Raw genomic sequence first — 17,020 nt, 5'->3', positions numbered from 1 at the left:
TTGTCCAGTGAACAGACAGTACAGTTTGGGGTTCTGAACAACTCTTTTGTATGTGTTGTCTCCTGTTCAAGGTCATATTTCGGAATCACTGAAATAGTGGAGACACTGGATATTCTGTAATAAATGGAAATATATTGTGAGACAATGAGCCACAGTTCAGTACTCCTACACACAGCTGCATCCCAAAATGTCACCCTATTCCCTATTTAGTGCACTACTTTTAGGGCTCTGGACAAAAGTAGTGCACCAAATAGGGAATAGGGTGCCATTTGGAGTGCAACTACAGTCTCTAGGGCAGGGATGAGCCAATTTTATGGGGGTGGGGGCCACAAAAAAAGTCATCATGAGGGGCCGCAGTTGCTCGCGGCTCTGAGTACCCACATCCATATACCTCCCCACATTGAGAGCAAAGCATCTTAGTGGCCCCCTTCTTGACAGAGAGAAACGTTTTACATTTTTGAGTTAATTTCGTGCAATTCTAGAAATTTTTCCATGGGGTGTAGAGCAAATGTTGCAGTTTTAAAGCAAGTTTGCTGCAATTCTACACATTTTGCCATAGGGCAGAGAGAAGATTCTGCAAGTTTATAACTAATTTCGTGCAATTCTACTATTTTTGCCATGGGGCGGAGAGGAAAATTAGCTGTTTTACAGCTAATTTCCTGCAAAATGTTAGCTGACATGGGCTAATTGACTGACTATTAGTGACTGACATAACAATAGTAAAACTGCTGATGTACAACCAAATTTCTAAATTGCACCTTGTGCCGTCTACTATTCTAACGTGCAACAGTAAGTTGAGACCCCGACTGGGAGGGTCTTCAAAAGGGGGGCCGCCAGTTACACCAATCCCTTCTTAAAGGAGACTCACCTTTTTCAAACTCACAACCCACCTCTGTCATCCAGTAGCAACTATTGGCTAATGACTAGCTACCATCCCCCAATCACCTCCTATCCAGTTATCCTTTAAATTTTCCCTCTGGTTTTGTTCGCCATTCTCTACAACTGCCATTATTAACAATACCAAGCAGACCATGAATATTAACGCATGTGTACCGCATTAAAATTCAGTTGATGCCACCTCCAATGTTTGTGAATAAGGATAAACTTAGCCTGGCTACCAGTCTCTTTAGCTGACATTCCACTCCATGTACTGTCATCGCCAAATTGTTTTTCAATGACACATAGTACAAGGGCTGCAATGTTAGTTACTGTAAACAGATTGGTGCCCAGGCTAGGATAAACTCTGGCTGTGTGACAATTGAAATAAAAGCCCAACGTGTGCAGCCTCATCAACCAAAGTACTACGTCTTCGTCCTGGAAATGATAGAAAGCCACATGGGAAAATAATATATGCATTTCCACAATCTAGATGAAATTAGTGTTTTATTCATTTGGAGGTGGAAGAACCTTTTACCGGGAGGGAAAAGGTAGTGTTATCTTTCATGTTTTCTCAGTCTGCATTTCAATTTTACATCTCAACAAGCTCAGATAAATCAAGACAAACACAGGGTATGTTCAGATGGCACCCTATTCCCTACCTTCCCTACGGACCCTGGTCAAAATTAGTGCACTATATAGGGAATAGGGTGCCATTTGGGAAACAGAGCAGAAAGGAACCTTAATAACAGGAATTGCTAGAAAGCTATTTTCAAGTCCTGACATAGATTTTCAAGCCAATTTAAGTTAAAACTATAACTAGGCCACTCAGGAACATGCAATGTCTTCTTGGTAAGCAACTCGAGTGTATATTTGGCCTTGTGTTGTCGTCTTGCTGAAAAGTGAATTTGTCTCCCAGTGTCTGTTGGAAAGCAACAAAATGTGGAAAAAGACAAGGGGTGTGAATACTTTCTGAAGGCACTGTAGATCATTTCGTCATGGATGTGGCTGGTCAAGCTACTATACAGCCTCTCAACTCTATCCACAGGCTAGACCATAGCAATAGAATCTCATCCAATACTCTGTGCAGATCAGTGATTCTGAATGGACCGCACGCAGGGCAAGATGTTGCCGCTGTCTGGGTTGCTTCAAGAGCAGAGATAATCAGACCTGAACCAATCAGTGTACTGATTGCTTGAACTGGGTAATTAGGAAGCCGTAGGATGAGACGTCTGCCACCTGCCTGCCCCCATGCTGTGGTGCGAAGAGGACTCTTCCTGTGTCTCAAATGGCACCCTAAATCCTGTATAGCACTAGATCCCCAGATCACTAGATCTGTGTCATGGCCAGGGTTTCTGATATGAACGTCTGTAGTCAAGGATATCTGTCTGTAATCCTTCTGATGTGAGTGCACGTGCACATCTTGAGCAGATTTGTTTCTTCGATAAATCCCCTGCTCTCTCCTTCTTTCTCTCTCTCTCTATCAAACATCCATTGTTATGACCCTTAAAGCATGAACCATCTTTCATTTTAACTGACAACTAATAGATGTACTTTATGTAGTGGAATCTGGCCTGTCAATGTTAGATCTTTTTACTAATCCGTGGATGCATGGACAGGCATGGCAGGAGTCATGATACCATTAAAGTGTCGATAACTTTTTTTAGTTCCACAGCCAAGGACACCTAGATATTTCAAACATTTTCTGGTTATCCTGAGATTTAGTGTTTGGTGTCATTGGAGAGATACTGTATATGAGGTTGACTATAGTACTTGTGCTAGAAAGAATAGACTGCCTTATTTCTTTTTCATCTGTCTGGTATATGGAAAAGTAGGGGGTATACTGGCAAAGGCTCCATCTCAATTACTGTTCAGTGACAAACAGTACTGCATTCGCATTTGAATATATAGCATAATTGATATGAAATTGGAGATGTTTAAAGGTGCTACATTGTAATTTCAGAAAAGGTCCATAATATATCTGCAGTAATAGTGGAATGATAGTGTTTCACAGTATTACTTACACGCCAGTATTGTGATTGGCTGTGATATTCGTCTATTGATTTCTCCCACTGGAGCGGCAAATAGGAAAGCTGTTTTGACTTTGTGGTTGTGTTATCTAGTGGAAATCAGGTCAAATGCAGAAAACACTCTTTCATTTTCTACACTGTTCACTCAATTTTTGTTTATGTGAGAGAACAGGCACTGAATAGTGTAGGGAAGCAATGTACCAACTAAATCGCTGTGAAATATATTTTCAATAACAAAAAAATCTTGTTTTTTCAGCTGTTTGAAGCTGGTGGACCAAAACAAAAAGTGAAAGGCTCAAGCACTAGTCTCCTCCATGTTAAATGGGATGCAGGCGGAGGGGGGATATTTGTTTTGAATATAGCCTAGTGCTGTTGCAATTCACCTAGCTTCCACAGAAATTCTAGATGTAGCATCTTTAAATGTCATTGATATAAAGAAACATTTTTCAAAGGCAATGATAGTTCAAAGGCAATTTCAGATGAAAGGCAATATGTTAGGTGCCGTCGCCAGCTAGCCCTGATTATACTATCAAACCCATGTGGGGATCAGTGGCGGTCGGTGCCGTTTAAGATGAGGGAGGACAATATATATTTTTTCATGAGCATGGCCTTATTTCTACAGTATACTGGATGGCTGCCATTCATATTCCATTCACCCAGTTCAATGGAACATCGATAGGTTTAGGCTAGTTACACATGGACAGACAGTGACACATTTAATATCGCCATGCACACTCTTGCCTGCCTCTAACTGATCTAGGGTGTAATGATTAGGACAAATCCAGGTATGTTTATCCCGGTTTTGTTCCGTTTGATTTCCGTTTAAGAAACGTTTTTCAACAGAATCGGCGGAATGAACACACCCCTGATCACATGCAAACAGTTCACTTTCATAGCCACATACAAACAGCTCGTTGTATTCCTTCTCGCATCTACGTGCACTCCTCCTCTCACCTTTTCCCTTCACTTGTGGACTTCAATGCACAACACATCAGCTGTATGTGACCAGGCAAAAAAACCTTTCCAAGCCAAACCATATCATAACCTTCACACACAGCCTACATCGTTGTAACCATATTAGCTAAAGAAACATCATAGTCAACATAGCTAATAGAACTAATGTGTTAGTAAACCCGCTACAATCATGTAGTACAGTGTACAGTCAGTAAGCAGTTACACCGGCGGGCCCTAGTGGCAATAAATTACCAAAACCAAAAGCTTACCTTGACTTGGAAGAGTTCCAGTGTTGTGTTGGATAGTCATAGCCAGCTAAATAACATAGCATCCCTCTGTTTGAACCGGGTGTTCGAGTAGGCTAAACTAGCTAGCTGCATTTGCTAGCTTTGTAAGTGAAAGTGAAAAAAATTACGAAATCTCTTGCATCTTAATTTTTGAAGAAATTAAATTGTTAAAAACTGTTTAACTATTGTTTTTCTCTGAGTCAACTACTCACCACATTTTATGCACTGCAGTAGTAGCTAGCTGTAGCTTATGCTTTCAATACTAGATTCATTCTCTGATCCTTTGATTGGGTGGACAACATGTCAGTTCATGCTGCAAGAGCTCTGATAGGTTGGAGGACGTCCTCCGGAAGTTGTCATAATTTCTGTGTAAGTCTTCGGAAGGGGTGAGAACCATGAGCCTTCTAGGTTTTGTATTGAAGTCAATGTACCGAGAGGACAGAAGCTAGCTGACCTCCGTCTACACCACGGTGCTGCCCTACAGAGTGCTGTTGAGGCTAATGTAGACCTTCATTGCGAAACAGTGTGTTTTAATAAATGATTTGGTGACGTGACTATATTTAGTATAGTTTTATCTAAAAAGTTGAACTTTTTCAATGTCTCACAATTTTTATTTTTATGAAATTCACTGAGAAGGGTGGTCCTCCCCTTCCTCCTCTGAGGAGCCTCCAGTGGAGGGGATATGAAATATATTCATAGCAACTGAGTGCTGGTAGTATTTAATTTGAAATGAGAATGTGTAGTATGTGTGACAATATCATTCATTTTAGAAGGGCAAGTGGCATCATGGTGACGTCTCTGTAGTGGCTAGCATGCTTTGTATCTTTATTCTCTTCCTCACTATTTCCCTCTTTCTCTTCTTTTATTTCAATTCCACACCAAATGTCCAACATTTCAATAAATAAAATTATAAAGTTGGCCTCTTTTATGTATGGTGTTTTATCGTCGAATACATAATGGAATGTTGAAGTGAACGCTTTTAGTCTAAATTCCCCTGAAGATCTGAAAGCATTAGAATATGAATGGGACCCATTGAATATTGTCAAATCATGTGTTGATTGCATTGCCCGTGGATGGTGAAACGCTGAAATGAATGAGACTAGAGAGACACAAGTGGTCCTGAAGATAAATAATTCTGTCACAGATGTGACTGGTCAAGCTACTATACAGCCTCTCCACTCTGTCCACAGGCTAGGCCATAGAAACTCATCCTAGTTATTTGGGCTAAACATATCCCACAGAGGCTATGTTCAAGCCTCAGTACCTCCAAAATTGGCAGACATGAAGCAGAAAAAATAAACTGTTGAGAAATGTAATCTCTCACCTAATTCATAAACAGAGCAAGCTTTTGCTGTTTCATATCCAGCCAATTATTTGTTGTTGTTGGGGATTAAAGACCATCTGTGGTACGGAAATTAAATTGGGAATCATGCTTGTACCTAGAGGTAGGCAACATACAGATACGGCCCACGAGCCCATTCAATCTCGCCCGTGGGAAGTTTGGGTAAAACAATGTATATAAAATATATTATTTGGGGGTTATTATTTTGGTAAATGATTATTTTGGGTTTGCAAAACACTTCAGGCCACTTCTGATAGTCTAAAACTAGATATAAAGTATCTAGAAATTATAATGGACCTATACTTTTTCAAATAACTGCTCTATTTCTTTCCCACAAATTGCTTTTTACAAGCAAATTGTTCCGAAAGAAAATCTGTGTGGCCCTCCGCTGAATTTTTTTATCCCGATGTGGCCCTCGAGCCCAAAATATTCCCCACCACTGACCTAGAGGCTACTTGTTTCATTTCCAGCAGGTCTGGATACAAACATGGTCCACAAGTCCAGTATCGTTATAGAAGTGCTATTGTACTCAGAAATGTATACTCATACTTCAATAAATGAGAGATTAATTATAAGTGAGTGTTGTGAGTGTAATTGTTGTGAGTGTTGAACGTGTTGTGAGTGTAATAGTTGTGAGTGTTGTGAGTGTTAGAATACAGTGGTTCAGTGAAGTGTCTTCACAGTGAGTGACAGTGTGGTTATGGATCTCCAGTGGACTTCTACACAGCTCTATTTCTTTAGAATTAATATTTCTTTAGAATGAATGATGATGCCTGAAAGCCATGCATGTCTCCCTGCAAGATTACTTATTATATTAACGCTGCGTTTTCTCCTGCTGCTGGCATGGGGAAGGAAAAATACATTGAGAGATAATTGGATCACAAGCTGTCAGATTAGAAAGCGGTTGCGGAGGAAGGGAGGGAGACCATGTGATCTTAGAGACTAATGGAAATTTGATAATTCAGGAGGCCTGGCATCTATATTACTGCACAGATGGTTCAAGTGGCTTTACTGCAGGAGTGGAGGTGCAGGTATGGCATGCTCACACCTCCCCAAGCATGGGGGGACAAAGTGATTGGTGTACAGTATACCCAGATAGCACATTTGGTTCCCTGGAAGTTGTGGGAATGTATGTTTTTGGTTTACATTGGTTGTGGGAACGAAGCCATACGTTTCCTGACAGGTAAAACTAAACGTTTTTTAAACGTCCTGAGAACGGAAGTGAACATTTTTCCTGTTCTGGGAACATTTATTTTTAGGTTAAAGGGAGGTTCTAAGATAAAAAAATGTTAACACATAATTATTAGTTTCAAATAGACAATTAGGACATTTAACCTTATTATTTTTAGGTTAAAGGGAGGTTCTAAGATATTTTTTTAAACACATAACTATTAGTTTCAAATAGACAATTAGGACAATCACACAATCACACATTGTATACACCCCCCCCCCCACAACCCTAAGAGACAAAAACATAACCAAAAAATCACAGACAAGTCCTCACATTTCTAATAATACAAATACATAAAAAGTATAATATGTAGTTGCAGATAATACAGATTACGCTTTGACTATAGACAATATTCACAAAAAAAAAGAGAATATACAGATTTACAATTCCAATGCTTCTACAATATCACCGGTTTGCAAAAACTCACAAAACAGATCCCAAATATCATGAAACTGGGGCTTTCTTTTTCACTTTATAAGATCATTTTTCAAGAGCCAGGCTTGATGTTAATTATTGACCAATGACCAAGTGAGGGGAAGCTGACATACTGCCAATGGAGAGCAATTGAACGTCTAGCTTGTAATAGACAGAGATCAAACATTTTATTCTCTCTCCTTTGTAAAGAAATATTCCCTGGGTAAAGATTTAGGATGCAAAGTTTAGGGATTAATGGTATTGGGGTAGAGGTAATCTTAGAGATATAGTGCAATACTGAGCTCCAAAACTTTTGTATCTCAGCACATTCCCACAGGCAATGATACAACGTGCCTAAATGCGTGTTACATTTAACACACAGGTCTGGGATATTAGGGTCAAATTTGTGGAGCTTAACAGGGGTGATATATGTTCTCATTATCCAATTATATTGCAACAATCTCAGGCGGGTGTTTATTGTCTGTATCTGAGCTCTAGAGCATATCATACCCCAGTCCTCTGCTGAAATATCTCCTTGCATATCTTGTATCCACTGAAGTATCTTACTATCAGAGTTGTCTTTATGAGAAGCTACCATTTTCCCTTGAAATGATGTAATTTCACCTCTCCCATAACCCATCTTAACAGAGAGCATTTCTAAAGTGGTCAAAGGAGGTTGTAGGGCAGATTGTTTTAGCCTGGAAAAAATAAAGCTCCTCAATTGTAAGTATTAGAAAAAATGCTTTTGTGGTAAGTTAAATCTATCCTTTAGTTCTTCAAATGACATGAGCCCTTTTTCATTGTATAAATCCATTACTTTTTACAATACCTTTTCTTGCCCATTCTTTAAACCCCAAGTCATTTCTACCATGTGTGAAATTGTCATTGCCCCAAATTGGTGTAAAACTGGATAATACAGGGGATTCGCCCAGATGTTGCTGTACTTCGTGCCATATAGTTAGGGTGTTTTTAACAAATGGATTAGTAGTATTCTTCTTTAGCTTCTTAAGGGGAGCAGAGTACAAATATCCATCCAAAGTTAAGCCTTTTGTGGACAGCATTTCAGTTTGCAGCCATTGTAAATATGGTTTCTTGGAGAACCAAAACATTGCAGCCCTACATTGTGCAGCCCAGTAATACCACATTCAGAAGGCCGTGGGGCCAGACGGATTACCAGGACGTGCACTCAGAGCATACATGGACCAACTGGCAAGTGTCTTCACTGACATTTACAACCTCTTCCTGACCGAGTCTGTAATACCCAAGAAAGTATGTGCCCAAGAAAGTGAAGGTAACCTGCCTAAATGACTACCACCCCGTAGCACTGATGTCGGTAGCCATGAAGTGCTTTGAAAGGCTGGTCATGGCTTACATCATCACCATCATCCCGGAAACCCTAGACTAACCAATTCGCATACCGCCCCAACAGATCCACAGATGACGCAATCTCAATCGTACCCTCCCACTTTGATGTTACACTGCTGCTATTCACTGTTTATTATCTATGCATAGTCACTTTACCCCTACCTACATGTACAAATTACTTCAACTAACCTGTACCCCCGCACATTGACTTGGTACCGGTACCCCCTGTATATAGCCTCGTTGTTCATTGTGTTACTTTTTATTTTATACTTTAGTTTATTTACAAAATATTTCCTTAACTCGATTTCTTGAACTGCATTGTTGGTAAAGGGTCTACACCTGTTGTATTCAGCGCATGTGACAAATACAATTTGATTTGATCATGCTGTTTAATCAGCTTCTTGATGTGCCACACCTGTCAGGTGGATGGATTATTTTGGCAAATGAGAAAAGGTCACTGACAGGGATATAAACAAATTTGTGCACAAATTGAGAGAAATAAGCTTTTTGTTGGTATGGAAAATGTCTGGGATCTTTTATTTCAGCTCATGAAACATGGGACTAATATTTTACATGTTGCGTTTATACTTTTGTTCAGTGTAATAACTTCCATGTGCTCGAAGGGATATTCAATGTGTCCTTATTTGCGAGGCATTGGAAAACCTCCCTTGTCTTTGCGGTTGAATCTGTGTTTGAAGTTAACTGTTCGACTGAGGGACCTTACAGATAATTGTATGTGTGGGGTACAGAAATTAGGTAGTCATTCAAAAATAAATGTTAAACACTATTATTGCACACAGAGTGAGTCCATGCAACTTATTTGACTTGTTAAGCATATTTTTACTCCTGAACTTATTTAGGCTTGCCATAACAATGGGGTTGAATACTTATTGAGTCAAGACACTCCAGATTTATTTGTAATTAATTTGTAAGAAAAAAATAAAAATAAAATTGGCTTTAACTTTATGGAGAATTGTATGTAGGCCAGTTACATCATTGTTCTTGGTTAAGCTATTTAAAATTCATGCTTTAAGACAATATGTGGAGAATGTCAAGGGGTGTGAATACTTTCTGAAGGCATTGAATGCCAGCCTTTAACCTGTATACGAGCTTAATGTTTTTGAACAGAATACAACAGATCAAATTAACTGGGATGACATTCACTCTCATGGGAGACCAAAAAGAGCTAGCTGAAAGCCACCCCTCCAAAAAGCCATTACTTCAATAAGCCACACCTGCAATATTCTGATAGTACTCTGCCAATTAGCATGTAGTGTTACATGTTGTCCACAGAAGAGTCAGTGAAGGCACAATAGGTTACTGGCATGTATTGCTAGTGGCGGCCAGTTGCCTGTAAGCTGTTGTGAATTCTACAATAAATGACTGCCAAATGGTTTCCAGCTAAGAAAAGACAGATTCACAGCAACAAGTTGTCATTAAATTACTGGCAAATGCACAATAACCACTTCACTGTGCAGTTCATTAGTGGCACATACTCAGTGATGATAGTGTCTTATATTCCAAATATTGGGTAGAAAGTTGTCCAATTATACTTACAAGGTACCAAACTGGACCATGTGAGTTCATATACAGTATGTGCCTGTGAAGTGTACCTTTGACTTTTTTGTACCCCAGGGAACAACACTGTACCCTAATCATACCCTTATTTGTTAGCATGTTCCAAGCAATAAGTATGACCCTGGTGGCACTACAGAAACAGTGAAGCACTAAACCAAGCGATAGCAAGTTCAAATCCCCCAAGCAGTCATGTATACTCTATGTGAAGTGGCCTTTGAGCACTGCTAGTTCTATGTTGATGTAACGTTGGTAGTGATAATTGGATCATTATTTACTTGTTTCTGGGCAGCTTTTAGCAAAGTGCAGGAATTTATTCTTGTCAATAAGTCTGTAGCCATATCTGTTTTATGATCACAGACCTGGTGGTGTAGTAGGACACAGAGCTGGTGGCACAGCAGGAACATCTTGTAACGGCTGTCGTAGAGAGGGGACCAAAGCGCAGCGTGTTGATTGCTCATGATGAATATTTATTTTAACTCAGAACACTAAGGAAAAAATAACAAAGAGAAAACGAAAGCGCACAGTTCTGTCAGGTACAGAAAAGTAAACAGAAGACAACTACCCGCAAACACAGGTGGGAGAAGAAAAAAAACCTACTTAAGTATGATCTCCAATTAGAGCCAACGAGGACCAGCTGCCTCTAATTGGAAATCATCCCAAAAAACAACAACATAGAAATAGAAAACTAGAACTTAAACATAGAAATTCAAAACATAGAAAAACACAAAACACCCCCTGTCACACCCTGACCTACTCTACCATAGAAAATAACATCTTACTATGGTCAGGACGTGACACATCTGGTACCTATTAACTAAGAGGTTGTGAGTTGAGTCCCAAGTAATCCAGGGGACCATGATACAACGTTCTAAAGAATCTTCTTGGGGATGTCCCGGGGACTAGTGGACCATGACTTTAAATTAAAGTAAAATATTGTCAATGACATTTGACACCTGGGTTTTCACATGTAGTTTTATGTTATCACATGTAGAAATTTTGCATAGACGTGTGTAACAGTATAGCTTCCGTCCCTCTCCTCGCCCCTACCTGGGCTCAAACCAGGGACCCTCTGCACACATCTACAACTGCCTCCTACGAAGCATCGTTACCCATCGCTCCACAAAAGCCATGGCCCTTGCAGAGCAAGGGGAACAACTACTTCAAGGTCTCAGAGCGAGTGACGTCACCGATTGAAACGCTATTAGTGCGCACCCCGCTAACTAGCTAGCCATTTCACATCGGTTACACATGTCATTTATTTCACGAGATCATGTTTTCAACGGTATCACATTAACTTCAAATACAATCACGTGATCACGTGAGATCACACGAGATCACGTGATCAGGTGAAATTCATGTGTTTTTTTTCGTTTAGGATTACTCCATCATTTGTAAACAATGTTTATGAACAAACACTCAATAGCTTCAAAACAGAATTAAAACAGAATTTTGATCTCATACATGATTAGTGATTGCATCCATTGCTCTGTCTATGAATTTGAGACTGGCTACATGTCTCCAGCTCTGTCCCTCAGCTGTATGTTTTACATTAGTTATCTTGTTATCAGTTGTTGTTATTTGTCCCAACCTTCAGCCCCATTCCCTCTGCTATAACTACTCTGTTGTTGTTTGATTGCCAGATTCAAAGTTATTGTATGCTTCTTCTCTTTTTTACTTGTATCTCATGCTTTTTAACGTCCACCTCCTGGGATATATACGAGACAGAAGAGCAAACAAGACGAAGAAGATCACACTCCCGGGGAACAAAAATCATCATCGTTATGAGTTTCTCGCTTCGGCGTTATGTTTGAATTCATCCAAGCCAAACAACTCGGCTCTTTACAGGACAACCAGGCTATCACTTAAATCAGGATCATGCTTGGCCATATACCACATAGTCTGTGTCCCAAATGGCAATCTCTAGGGGGGCCTGGTCAAAAGTAATGCACTATCGGGAATAGGGTGCCATTTGGGACTCCGCCATAGATTAATGAGGTTGTCGTCAAGCGTCACTTTTGACCACTTTCAGTGGGCACGCTGTATCCAGAACTTCTGATCTGACCAGCTGCTGGTGTGTGTTCCCAGTTAGCCACAGTTGGCTCCAGCCCACCATATACTTTGAAGATGCCCAGAGATGACTGACCTCCTCTAAGGTTCTGTTAGCAGACAGACCTTCCCCCCCCCCCACCCCCACCCCCAGTGGTCCTCATTATTTCTGCAGCAAACACGCTGGAAAATTGATTACAACTTTAAAGGTGAAATCAGCACTTGAAACAATAACAAAGTTGGCTCCCTGCCCTATTTCGGTAAAAAACCTGAGGGATGGGGCTGGAGAAATGTAACCACTCTCAAATGTATAAACAGAGCAATGGATGTGAGGACTGACTATCCATGATATCAAAATAATAGTTTTAACAATGTTTTGAGGCTATATAGTGTTGTAAATGCTATTTACTTTCTTTACAAACATTGGAGTAAAACAAGCTTATATTTTGGGTTCTGATGGGGTACGACAGTTTAACTAAGCTCATGAGGCATTTTTAAGTTATATTCTTCAAGAATATATCATAATATCATTAGTGTATAAGTCCCAAAATGGATGTAGTAACTGCAGATTGCCCCTTTAAGTTAATCGCCACAGGAGACAAACATAACACCCAATGTGAGGAAAGTTCTACTTAGTCCTGCATTTCACTGAACAAGTCTGGTGTGTAGAAAAACGAATAGATTCTCTAATGAGAATGCTTTTAGTCTAGAGTTCCATTTGGGTCCAGGAAATCAGTGTTAGTTATTTTTTGCCACCTTATAATTTTTCCCTTCCTAGGTGGGGTGAAAGTCTCAAAACTTTAAGACTTCATGAACTTCTAGAGATGATCTGTTTATACCTTGTACAAATGTTAGACCAAGTTGTGACAGCATTGTGTGAACAGACACTATCCTATAATAATACATTTTGTGGACACATTTTGAATAGATAATTCACTTTCTTTCTTTCCCTTAGAGGAAAATGAATGCATGAAGACGGAGCGCCAACCGACCTGGGTTCAAATAGTATTTGAAATAATTTCAAATATATACTTTATCCGGGCTTAATTAAGCTTATCTGTGGAAATGGCACCAATAGAATAGTTGGAAGTTCAAACCCCGCCAATCTGACACTCAAGACAGACTAGATGTATTTGAAATATTTCAAATAGTCTTTGAACCCGGTGCCAGGCTAGTGCTGCTACCCGTGGCTACTTCACATAAGCCTGTCTTTTACTATAGCTGAACAACATCTGGCTGTTCATGTTGTGAGGTTGAACCTGGTTGTTAAACCAGTTGGTAGCTCTTTGGACAAAGTATCAGTGGACTCGAAAAATTGCCATTTCTGTCGGTTATTCATTTTCAAACGGATGTTGATCATGTCCTATTGCTGAGCTCTCAATAGTTTGCATGATTAATGAGCATGATTGACCTTTGATTTGTGCAACAGATTTATGAATTATGTATATATCCAATGGGATTCTCTTGTTTGAAAAAAATAGCACCCAAGATTACAGTCTCAACACGTATTCATTTGGGGATTTTGCTTCCGTGTCCTGCTGTGGGTTCAATCATTTAGTGGATTCTCATGGACATCTGGTATATATATATATATATATATATATATATATATATATATATATATATATATATATATATATATATATATATATATATGAACGCCTTTTCGCAGTGTTGACAGTGATGTAAATAATCAGTCATGGGAATAATCAGTCATGAGCTTCTGAAAAAGTCCTCACAAGGATAGTAAAGCAAGAAAAATGTCCCCACTTGTCAATTTCGCCGGTTCACACAAGAAAAAAAGCCTATTATAGGCTTAGGGGTTAGGGAAAGGGTTAGAGTTACAAATAGGGTTAGAATTAGCGTTAGGGTTAGTTTTAGGGTTAGGGGTTAGGGAAAATAGGATTTTGAATGGGAATACATTTTTTGGGGGGAATAGTAAAACAAACATGAGTGTATGTGTGTGTGTGCAGGGCTCTAAATTAAAATGTTTAGGCTATAGTATAATTTGTGGTGGAGTGGAGCAGCTGTGCATGTGTGTGTGCATGTGTTTAGAGACAGGCACAGCAGTGGTGGATACATCTATGGCAGGCCCTTTGTTCTGCAGCCAGAGGAATCTAAGGAATAGTTCTCCCTTCTTCCACATGCTGCAGTGACTGCAGGTACATTTATGGTCCACAAACACACATATGGTGGTCACACACAGACAAACACACATCCCATCCCCACCGTGCTCCCTTCTGACTTGCCATCTCACAGCTGCTTGCTGTTGACAGCTCACTCTACCCAGTAAAAAGAACCCAGTGTTTTTATAGCACGATTTATATTCATGCATCTGGATGTTCCAGTTCAAATGTCCAGTACTGTGTGCTGCATGATCAAAACAGGACCAAGAGGACCACCACAACCAAAAGCACAAACACATTTTATGCTATGCCATTTGAAATATACGCTGAATGTACAGAAGAATAGAAACACCATCCTAATATTGAGTTGCACCCCTTTTTGCCCTCAGAACTGCCTCAATTCATCGGGGAATGGACTCTACAAGGTGTCTAAAGTATTCCACAGGGATGCTGCCCCATGTTGACTCCAATTCTTCCCACAGTTGTGTCAAGTTGGCTGGATGTCCTTTGGGTGGTGGACCATTCTTTATTTTGAACACAGCAGCGTTGCAGTTCTTGGCACCTACTACCATACCCCGTTTGAATCACATTTGAAGTATGACCCAGATTCAGACAGAGTTGAAGAAACAAAAGTTTATTCATAACAACAGGGGCAGGCAAACGACAGGTCAAGGCAAGCAGTGAGTGAGCAGTAATCCAGTGAGGGCATAAAGGGACCAGAACAGCAGGCAGTTTCAGGGTCAGGACAGGCATGGGTCAATAATCCAGTAAGGTACAAAAATGGCAGGCAGGCTCAGGGTCAAGGTCAAGGCAGGCAGAACGGTCAAAACCGGGAAAGACTAGAAAACAGGAACAGGAAAACAGGAGACAAAGGGCTGTGAGACATGGGTTTGACTTTGGACACATGAAAGGTGGGATGTATATGAAGGGTACGGGGCAACAGAAGACAAACAGTAGAGGGGCTAGTAATTTTGGAGAAGGTAAATGGGCCAATAAACCGGGGGGGGAGTTTGCATGATTCCACCTGGAGGGGCAGATCCCAAGTGGATAGCCATACCTTCTGCCCGAGACAATACCGGGGAGCCGGGGTCTGGTGGCGATCCACTTATCATCGATACCTGGAGGTGGTCTTGAGAAGGGCCGACTGGGCTCTCCTCCAGGTACGACGACAGCAGCAGACAAACGTCTAGGCAGAAGGTATGCCGACGTCTTCTTCCTGCTCGGGGAAGAGCAGGGGCTGATACACCAGGGAACACTCAAATTGCGATAGGTCGATGGAAGAGAAAGGAAGGGTTTTGCGGGCGTATTCCACTCACACAAGCTGCTGGCTCCAGGTGGTGGGGTTGGCGGAGACCAGGCAGGGCAGAATAGTCTCGAGGTCCTGGTTGGCTCGCTCCGACTGGCCATTGGACTGGGGGTGGAACCCGGAGGACAGGCTGGCCGACGACCCAATGAGGGTGCAGAACGCCTCCCAGAACTGGGACAAGAACTGAGGACCCCGGTCGAAGACCATGACCACGGGCAGTCCATGGAAGATGTGTTGAAGCATGAGCTGGGCCGTCTCCTTGGCAGAGGGTAGCTTGGGGAGAGGAATGAAGTGGGTGGCTTTGGAAAAGCAATCCACAACAGTCAGGATGGTGGTGTTGCCATCACACGGGGGAAGACCTGTGACAAAGTCCAGGGAAATGTGAGACCAGGGACGGTGAGGGACAGGCAGAGGTTGGAGGAGATCAGCCGGAGCTTGCAGAGGAGTCTTGTTTTGTGCAGAATACCGTGCAAGGGGCAACGAATGCAGAGACCTCAGGGACAATGGTAGGCCACCAAAAGCGTTGGTGCACAAAAGCAAGGTTCCGACAGGAGCCTGGGTGGCAGGCAAGTCTGGAGGAGTGAGCCCACTCCAGGACCGCGGAGTGGACCGCGTCAGGCACGAACATCCGGTTATCTGGTAAGGTAGCGGGTAGCAGTTCTTCACCGTGATGTCGTTGAGACCTCGGTAGTCGATGCATGGATGCAGGGTTTTGTCCTTCTCCACAAAGAAGAACCCTGTGCCGGTGGGGTAGGCAGAAGGATGCATGAACCCAGCGCTAGGGAGTCCACAATGTAGGTCTCCATAGCCTTGGTCTCCAGACACGACAGAGAGTACAGTCGTCCCCTGGGCGGAGTGGTGCCTGGGAGAAGATCAATCCTACAGTCATACCTTACTGAACACCTCCCGGGGGTCCTGGTACTCCGCGGGAATGGCGGAGAGGTCCAGGCCAACCTCCGAGGCCCCAAGAAGACATCCCGGAACAGGCTGCGCTGACTTCAGGCAGTGGGCATGGCAGAACGGGCTCCAGCCCATGATGGCACCGGCAGACAAGTCAATGAGGGGATTGTGTCGCTGGAGCCAGGAGAACCCCAACACCACGGGAACCTGAGGAGACTGGAACTGGATCGTCTTGCTGTGGTTCCCTGACACACGTAGGTTGATGAGGGTGGTATTGTGGGTGACCCGGCCAATAGAGCTCCTGTCCAGTGTTCTAACATCCATGGGAATGGAGAGGGGCTGAGTGGGGATATCCAGCTCAGAAGCCAGGGTAGCGTCCATAAAGCTCTCATCAGCCCCAGAGTCGATGAGTACCCGGAGAGATTTTGACAGGTTCCCTCACAGCAACATGGCATGAAAAGGAATGCGAATAAAGGGAGAGGAAAAGTTATTTGTATGGCCCACCAGAGTACTCGCTCCTACCGATGAGCCTGGTCTTTTAGTGGACAGGTGGAGACAAAACAAC

This window comes from Salmo salar, chromosome ssa29 (genome assembly GCF_905237065.1).
Source record: "Salmo salar chromosome ssa29, Ssal_v3.1, whole genome shotgun sequence".
Lineage (NCBI taxonomy): Eukaryota > Metazoa > Chordata > Actinopteri > Salmoniformes > Salmonidae > Salmo > Salmo salar.
The sequence above is the reverse complement of the archived record's forward strand: the minus strand, read 5'-3'. Positions refer to the sequence as shown.